Consider the following 8,229-nt stretch of genomic DNA (forward strand, 5'->3'; position numbering starts at 1 on the left):
CGAGGCTGCTGTGTCCATGGGGATTCTACAGGCAAGAATACTGGAGTGGATTGCCATGCCCTCCTCCGGGGACTCTTCCCAATCCATGGATCCAACCTGGGTCTCCCACATTGCGGGTGGATTCTTTACCGATTGAGCCACCATGGAAGCCCAAGAACACTGAGATGGGTAGCCTATTCCTTCTCCGGGGGATCCCGGCCCAGGAATCAAACTGGGGTCTCCTGCATTGCAGGTGGAGTCTTTACCAGCTGAGCTACTAGGGAAACCCTGAAAGAACACATATTTAGTTGTTGATTTCAAAACAGGAACCACAAAATTTAGAAGTGGAATTTCTTAAAATGTTTTCATTCACTCAGCAAACATGTATTAAAGGTGACTCTTTATTCAGGCACTAGGTAAGGCAGTTCCTGCCCTGAGGAGCTCCTAGAAGAGGGTAGGAGGTGTCAGGAGGTGTGTCGGAGACCCGTGGATCCTTCCAGGGTGAAGGATGTAGTAGTGGGTAGATGAAGGGGGACATTCAACTTGAACTTCTGCAATTACTAAGAGAGTTCATTATATTTGGGATCTTTTGAAGTAAGACCCCCTCAAAAAAGAGAATAAATAGGACTTCTACTTCTTATTTGTATAGTTCAGAACTTGGAACTCTTTGACATCTGTGCCATGCATGGCATTCAAAAATACCTGCATAGGCTAGGGTCTTCGATGCTCAGTTGCTTAGTCATGTCTGACTGTTTGTGACCCCATGGACTGTTGCTTTCGAGGCTCCTCTGTCCATGGAATTTTCCAGGTAATGGAGTGGGTTGCCATTTCCTTCCCCAGGAGATCTTCCCAACCCAGAGATTGAACCCAGGGGTCGAACCCACGTCTCTTGGGTCTCCTGCATTGGCAAGCAGATTTTTACCACTGCACCACTTGGGAAGCCCTTGGGTCAGAGTATTAATACCATCTTCAAAAGGTTCCTGTTCCTTGTTTTTCTTATTGATTGAACTTTGATGTCATTCAGTCATGCACACATAAGTTCAGAACCTTTCCTAGGCTCCTCTCACAGATACTTCTTGATGTCCTTGTCTTACTTCTTACAGGTTTTCCAGTCTTTCACAGTCTTAATTAGGCTTATCGATTGATACTTGATATACAAGAAGCAGAGAATGAGTCCAATTTATATCATGCATCCTTTTGGGACTCCTGACGTTTAATTTTGTTTTAACCAATGTGTGTTTATGAGCTGTGATTTCCTCCTTAAAGTTAGAAATAATTGGACAATAGTCTTAATATGTGTGGGCTTCCCAGGTTGTTTCGTGGGTAAAGAATCCACCTGCAATGTAGGAGACTCAGGAGATGTAGGTTCGATCTCTGGGATGGGAAGACTCCCCGGAGAAGTGCATGGAAACTCACTCCAGTATTCTTGCCTGGAAAATCCCATGGATAGAGGAGCCTGGCGAGCTATAGTCAGTAGGGTCACAAAGAGCTGGACATGAGTGAAGTGACTGAGCATGACTGTGCTGAATATTTGTAAATTATATTCATGCAAATTTTAGAATTTTAGAAGCAGACAGAAGAAATACTTAATATTAAGTTGTTATAATATTTCTCTTTGCTGATTGCTATAGTTAGTAACTTTTAATAATAATAAATGATTTGTAATTTTTCCATTAAAATAAGTTTAAAAATTACCTAATAAATTTGCCAAAATACTTTCCAAATCAGAATTCATAAGGATGGATACTACTAAAATAAATTCTCAAAATAGTGGTATCTTTTTTTTTTTACTTTCTTTCATCTTTTATTATAACTTTTTATTGTTAAATTATGCTTAAAGCTAGCAATTGTTTGTAAGTCAAACATCTTAAAGAGTCTCTTCTTTAGAAGTAAGTTAAAGTAGAAAGTTGTTCCCAGGTTTAAAAATGTACTTTTTTTGGGTCTAGAGTTCCAGTTTGTTTTCACTTTTTGTATTTGTAAGTTGCTTTTTTGAATTTCAAGATCATCCTTCATGAACACACATTTAGAATATTTTAATGAATTATTATGCTGCAAATCTAGAATTCAGGATAACTGGATGAATCGTTTTGACCTGACCTAATTTAGATGGCTCACTGTCACGCATTGCATACATTTTAATAAGTTTTGGTTAATAATCTCAATCATAAAAAATCATTTTTATATTATTCCTGTTGACAGGAAAAATATCTGATAGAATCAATAAGATTTCTTGCTTATTATAGATCCAGCTCAACTCTTTGAGGAACAATAAAATTGACAAATCTCTCTTGTAAGCATAAATCCTCATGGGTTTTATTATATGAATTTTAAACTGTAGATTTTAAATGGCAGTTTTAGTCCTTTAACATTAAAGATAATCTCATAAAAATAAAGGTAGGAAGACTTCATTTCTCATAAGAGAAGTGAAATAAGATGATGAATAGAAGCAAAAATGTAAATTATAAATAAATCTTAGCATACTAAATATGAGTAGTTTCCCATATTTTACAATGACCTTAATTATGTATTTTTCTCTCAAATTGTATCCTCTTTCAATATAAGCTCACTGAAACAGTGACAATGAAACCTTGAGGCTTCCTTAGTTGTTTGAAGGAAGTGCTTTTTTCCCCCCAGAGCTAGTATGAATTTAGTGTTGCCAAAACTTGTGAAAGGAAACTTGATTCAGTCAAATCTGTATACATGTGATGTTATGTGGGAGGAAAAGTAACAGTTAAGGGCTTGTTTCTTTGAATTACAGTAGACAATTTTATGAGGGAGAAGGTGAGGGAAAAATCAATCACACATTTGTATTATAGAAACAAACTGAATTTTTAAACAGTAGATGTTTCTTAACAAATTTAAATAGAAGACTATGTTTTCTAGCTCATTTTGTGTAATGTTTTCAGATCTCATAGAGGAAAAGAAGTGTTGGAAAAATTTAGTCACTCATTCTACAAATATTTATATATAACCAATCACTTTTCTAGTGGCTGGAGACATACAATACAGAAAATAGGTAAGATTTTCTGCCCACAGAGTGTGCACAATACTTACACTGTTAGCCCACTGAATGAGATGAGAACAAGACTTAAACCTGCATATGTGTGTATTTTTCATGCTGTGTGTACATGTGTATTTATAAATGAGACATATAGTTTTTAAAGAATTAAAAGCATAAAAAAGGAGGGGATGTTTGTGTTTGCCTAAATCCATATGCTGGGCTTCCCAGGTGGTGCTAGTGGTAGAGAAACCACTTGCCAATGCAGGAGACATAAGAGACACAAGGGTTCAATCCCTGGGTCAGAAAAATCCCCTGGAGGAGGGCATGACAACCCATGTCAGTGTTCTTGCCTAGAGAATCCCATGGACAGAGGAGCCTGGCAGGCTACAGTCCATAGTCACTAAAGTGACTTAGTGTGCACATCCACCCAAATCCATATGCAGAAGCTCTAACTCCCAAATAGCCTTTGGGAGGTAGTTGTGTTTAGATCCTGTATCGGAACAACCAAGCTGTCAGCAGATTGTATCTGCTACACACACCTCATCTTACACACTACCAATATGTCCTGCTGGCTTCCAAACTAGTGTTCAGGGCCTTGGGCATGTGCCAACTGGTGTTGGGATGTCACTGGCTATACTTGTAGAAGCTAAACCCTGTCTGAATGTTTCTTATAACCAGAGTTATCAGATAAATGAACATTTATCCTTGCGTTCCTCAATGATTTGAAAGGTGATTTTATGTGAAGGTAGGACCTGACCCAGACTGTTTGTGACTTGAAGCTCTGGGGCAAACTATTTGTAAAACTTCTCTTCAAAAGGAAAGGGATCCAAATTTCATCAGAACTCTTCAGATACCAGCACCAGGAAGACTGACCATCCCTTCCAACACACTGTGAATATCTGGGAGGACTAAGGTAACACTGCAAACACTTTAACAGTGTATATGTCAAATCCCGTTAAAACAGATTTCTATATGACACATTTTAAAGCCCCAAGTGATGGTCCAAATATTTCAAAAATATTCAACCCAACAGAAAATTTGGACAGACTCCAAATTTGCTGTTTCAAGATTTGACCTGTGGTGGGCTCTGGGCCTAATGTTGGCTTATTTGTCAGAGATTAATGTTTATCTGTGGACTTGCCAAACATTCTTTTTATGAAGGAAAGTTACAGTATTAATTTTTGAAGAGATCCTTTTTTTTAGTCTCCAGTTTTGTTTTTGTTTTTTTTTTTTTTAATTTTATTTTATTTTTAAACTTTACATAACTGTATTGGATTTGCCAAATATCAAAATGAATCCGCCACAGGTATACATGTGTTCCCCATCCTGAACCCTCCTCCCTCCTCCCTCGCCATTCCATCCCTCTGGGTCGTCCCAGTGCACCAGCCCCAAGTATCCAGTAGATCTATATCTGCAAATGAATTTCTGACTAAGTTTCAACTCATGAATTTCTTTGCTATACCAGTCAGTGTGGTTAAAAATTTTTTTTTAGATATTCTAAATAACTCCCTATCACAGATAGTATAGGTATCTGGATTTATGTACTAAAATTAAGATTGGCGTAGATTTCTTAAAATCATGGTCATACATTTTTCTAGAGGTTTCCCCCAGGAAATGAGTTAGCCAGCACTTTGATCTTGAACTTCCCCATCTCCAGAACCTTGAGAAGTAAATTTGTATTTTTTTACACTACCCAGTCTGTGGTATTTTGTTCTAGCAGCATAAATGGACTAAGAAAGGGAGCGGAAAATTTGTGGAGGTCTGGGAAGACTTGTCTTTGGTGATGAGAGCAATAACTTAGGCAGGTTGATAAGAAGTTCAAGCCTAAGCCCCATTTAAGGAGAAGGTAAACACCTTTCTTTTCACGTTCTTTTGCCTTAGACACACAGGCCTCATAGGCAGCAGTATCTCTTGTTCAAGGATATGCTTTTTCAAGCTCAGAATGTATGTTAGGGAGAAGGTCTGGGTAAAACTGGTTAACCAGTTCCTTCTGACTAATCTCATGCTGATGTCATCCCAGGATGAATGTTACAGGAAAGGATCTGGGCAAAATTTTCACAGCCTCGAGGTATTTTTTTTTTTTTTCTATTTTAAGCTGCTACCAGAAAAGTATATAATGCTCTGCTTAAACTAGTGAGGTGGGGTCTTTCTACCCTCTTCTGATGTCTATGTTAGAAGTTTTTTCTGTCACTATCACTTTAATAAAATTTCTACTACACAAAGCTCTGAGTGACTGAGACTGTCTTTGGTCCCGGAGTTAAATCTTCTTCAGAGACCTTGAATCCACCAGAACACTGTAAGCTTTCATCTATCATCCTGGTGGCTTGTCTGGGATCCCAAGACAAGGTGTAAGCTGTCATCATGGAGGCTAAGCTATAATGCTATCAGTGACTTCAGAAGTGCAGTTTCATTGGAATGATGGTAGCCAATACTTGATTAGTGAATGGGTTCAAGAGAGAAAGAAGGGAGAAGTTGGAGGCTGCGAGTTTAGGTAACTCTTTTGAGGATTTTTTTTTCTAGTAAAGGGCATATGAAGGGGTTGGCTTCTGCTTGGAGCATGCAGAATTTACCTCTGAAAAAGAAGGGCAAGCAGAGTATATAGGCACTGACACTGGGAGATGTGATGATGGGAACTTGTGGAGGTTCTTTTGTGATTTGCTTTTACTTTTGAGCCATTCCCAGTCAAGCACTGGCCACCATTATTCCAATAAAATTGGGAAAAGCTGCACTTTTCAAGTCACCAGTGACACCTTGTTGCAAATCCAGTGGTGGATTTCTATAGTATTTTCTTTCTTCTGCTGCTGCTGCTAAGTCACATCAGTCATGTCCGGCTTTGTGCGACCCCATAGACAGCAGCCCACCAGGCTCCCCTGTCCCTGGGATTCTCCAGGCAACAATACTGGAGTGGGTTGCCATTTCCTTCTCCAGTGCATGAAAGTGAAAAGTGAAAGTGAAGTCGCTCAGTCGTGTCTGATTCTTAATGACCCCATGGACTGTAGCCTCCTCCGTCCATGGGATTTCCCAGGCAAGAGTACTGGAGTGGGGTGCCATTGCCTTCTCTGTTTATTTCTTCTAAGACTACATAAAAAGGTAGGATACCCTTATACACATTTGAAAACACTGCAGGCAGCCAATAGTAAGATAGAGAAAGTCACAAGAGAGTATTATCCCCAGGATTAATCTTTGTTCTACTGAAACTCACCTCATCCTCTCACCCAGTCTTTAATAAACTTGAATCTCTTCATTTGTATTGGTTCAGCTTGGTTTCCTTTAGGTAGCACACCAGCAACCTCTCCTAAAAGTTATATACCCAGAGGCAAGATTACTAGGGTTTTGAATGTAGATAACACGATTTCTTTCTGATTGCTATCCATAAATATTCAGTCATGCTAATTTCAAAGTCTTTAGATCCATACAAATATTGGTTAAATTCTGAATCTGTCACCTACTTGCTTTGTGACCTTTGGCAAATTGCTAACATTGTCTGAGCCTCAATTTCATCTCCTGAAAGTGTTTTTTTGTGTGAATAGGATTGTCTTGGGGATTAAGTATGATATTTATGTTAAGTATGTTAGCAATTATTATTTTGTTATGGTCATTTTTAATAAAGGCTCTTATGATGATGGTATTATGCTAATGGGAATGAATGATGTAAATATTGTAACTTATGGTTCGCCTCTCATTCTGGGTTTACTGGAGAATTAACATCCTCAGCCCCTTGGAGTTAAGCATGTCCATGGTTTACTTTTGGTTAATGAAATATTGAAGAGCTGGTGTGTGACTCCGCATTATTTTCCCATCTCTCTCTCCTTCATTGGTTATTGTAGAATCATTTATTGATAAAGGTGGGCCCTTTAGAGGACTGCAGTCCTGGAGAGTTTAAGCCATTAAGATTTTGGTATTATTACCAAAGTATAATCGTCTTACTGTGACTGATTCACAAATTCAGTGAAGGAAAAATTGGTATTGTAGGTGATCATTTCTTTGATGAGTATACCTGCAAGGAAAGTTAGACTCTCAGCAGGACCAGAGCAAAAAGCTCTAGAGATGAGCAGAGTGGTTGAAACATAATACAAGGGCTATGGTGACCATGGGTTTTTTTTGGCTGATCTGCCTCTGAGTGGCATAGACATAGATGTAGGTCAGGCAGAGCAACTGTCCCAGTTTTATCCGGAGCACTATCCAGTCCCTGGGGGTATGAAGAAGAGGTTCAGCACCCAGTAAGGACCAGCCTTCAAGATTTAATTACCTATAGAAAACTGTTGTCGCTCAGTCATGTCCAACTCTTTGCGACCCCATGGACTGTAGCCCGCCAGGCTCCTCTGCCATGGGATTCTCAGGCAAGAATACTGGAGTGGGTTGCCATTTCCTTCTCCGACCTATAGAATAGAATTTAACAAATAAGTTCATCCCTAGGGAGTGAACCAGAATGCATATTAGAAAAATAAGGCAGAAAACCAGCTCTTGAGCTCAATAAGTGTATATAGTAAGTGTGGGGCAGAGGGGCAAAGTTTGATGGAATGGAAATAGGAGAAATGCTGAATTCTTATCATTTGGAATAAGATACTAAAAATGTTGCATGTGTTTTAAAAACTTGAGACTCAAACTATCAGACAAATGAAGCCCAAAGTCCCAGAGGAAGAAGCCATACAATTAAATAATCAAAAATTAAATCTGGTATAGTTTTCACTTCTGAAATTTCACTAGAACTTAATAAAATTTAAGTAATTTAAAAATACTGTAATACAGTAATTAAACATGAAATTGTATAGCTGGCAAGAAGGAAACTGAACCCTGCCAAGAAGTGATCAGATCACAAAAACTATTAATTTTGTATTACAGTTATGCAGAAAGTTTGAAAGAAAAGAGTCCTTAGGGATTTTTACTTGTCTGTTAGGAAGAATAAATTGATGGATGGAGTCATGCCATTTGAAGATTTAGTGAGCTGTAGCAAGAATATTACGTCAGTAATGCCTACCTGCTAGGTGGGAAGGCCAGCCATCTTCAAATTTCTTGTAAGTAGCTCCAGGTCTTGTTACCATGTGGGGCTTACTGCTTGTTTTTATTTTCTGCTTTGGTTCTCTATGGCCAAATAAAATATCGATTTTTATGACATTTGCTAAAGAAATTTTTACTGTTTCTACTGCCCCTTGGTGTAAAGGCTGATGTTTTCCATGGGCCAGTGTTGGTAGAGTGAGTTTATAGCAGCTGCACAGAAGAGATAAATCCCCAAATATGAGAACTGAAAT

This window comes from Bubalus bubalis, chromosome 22, assembly GCF_019923935.1.
Source record: "Bubalus bubalis isolate 160015118507 breed Murrah chromosome 22, NDDB_SH_1, whole genome shotgun sequence".
Lineage (NCBI taxonomy): Eukaryota > Metazoa > Chordata > Mammalia > Artiodactyla > Bovidae > Bubalus > Bubalus bubalis.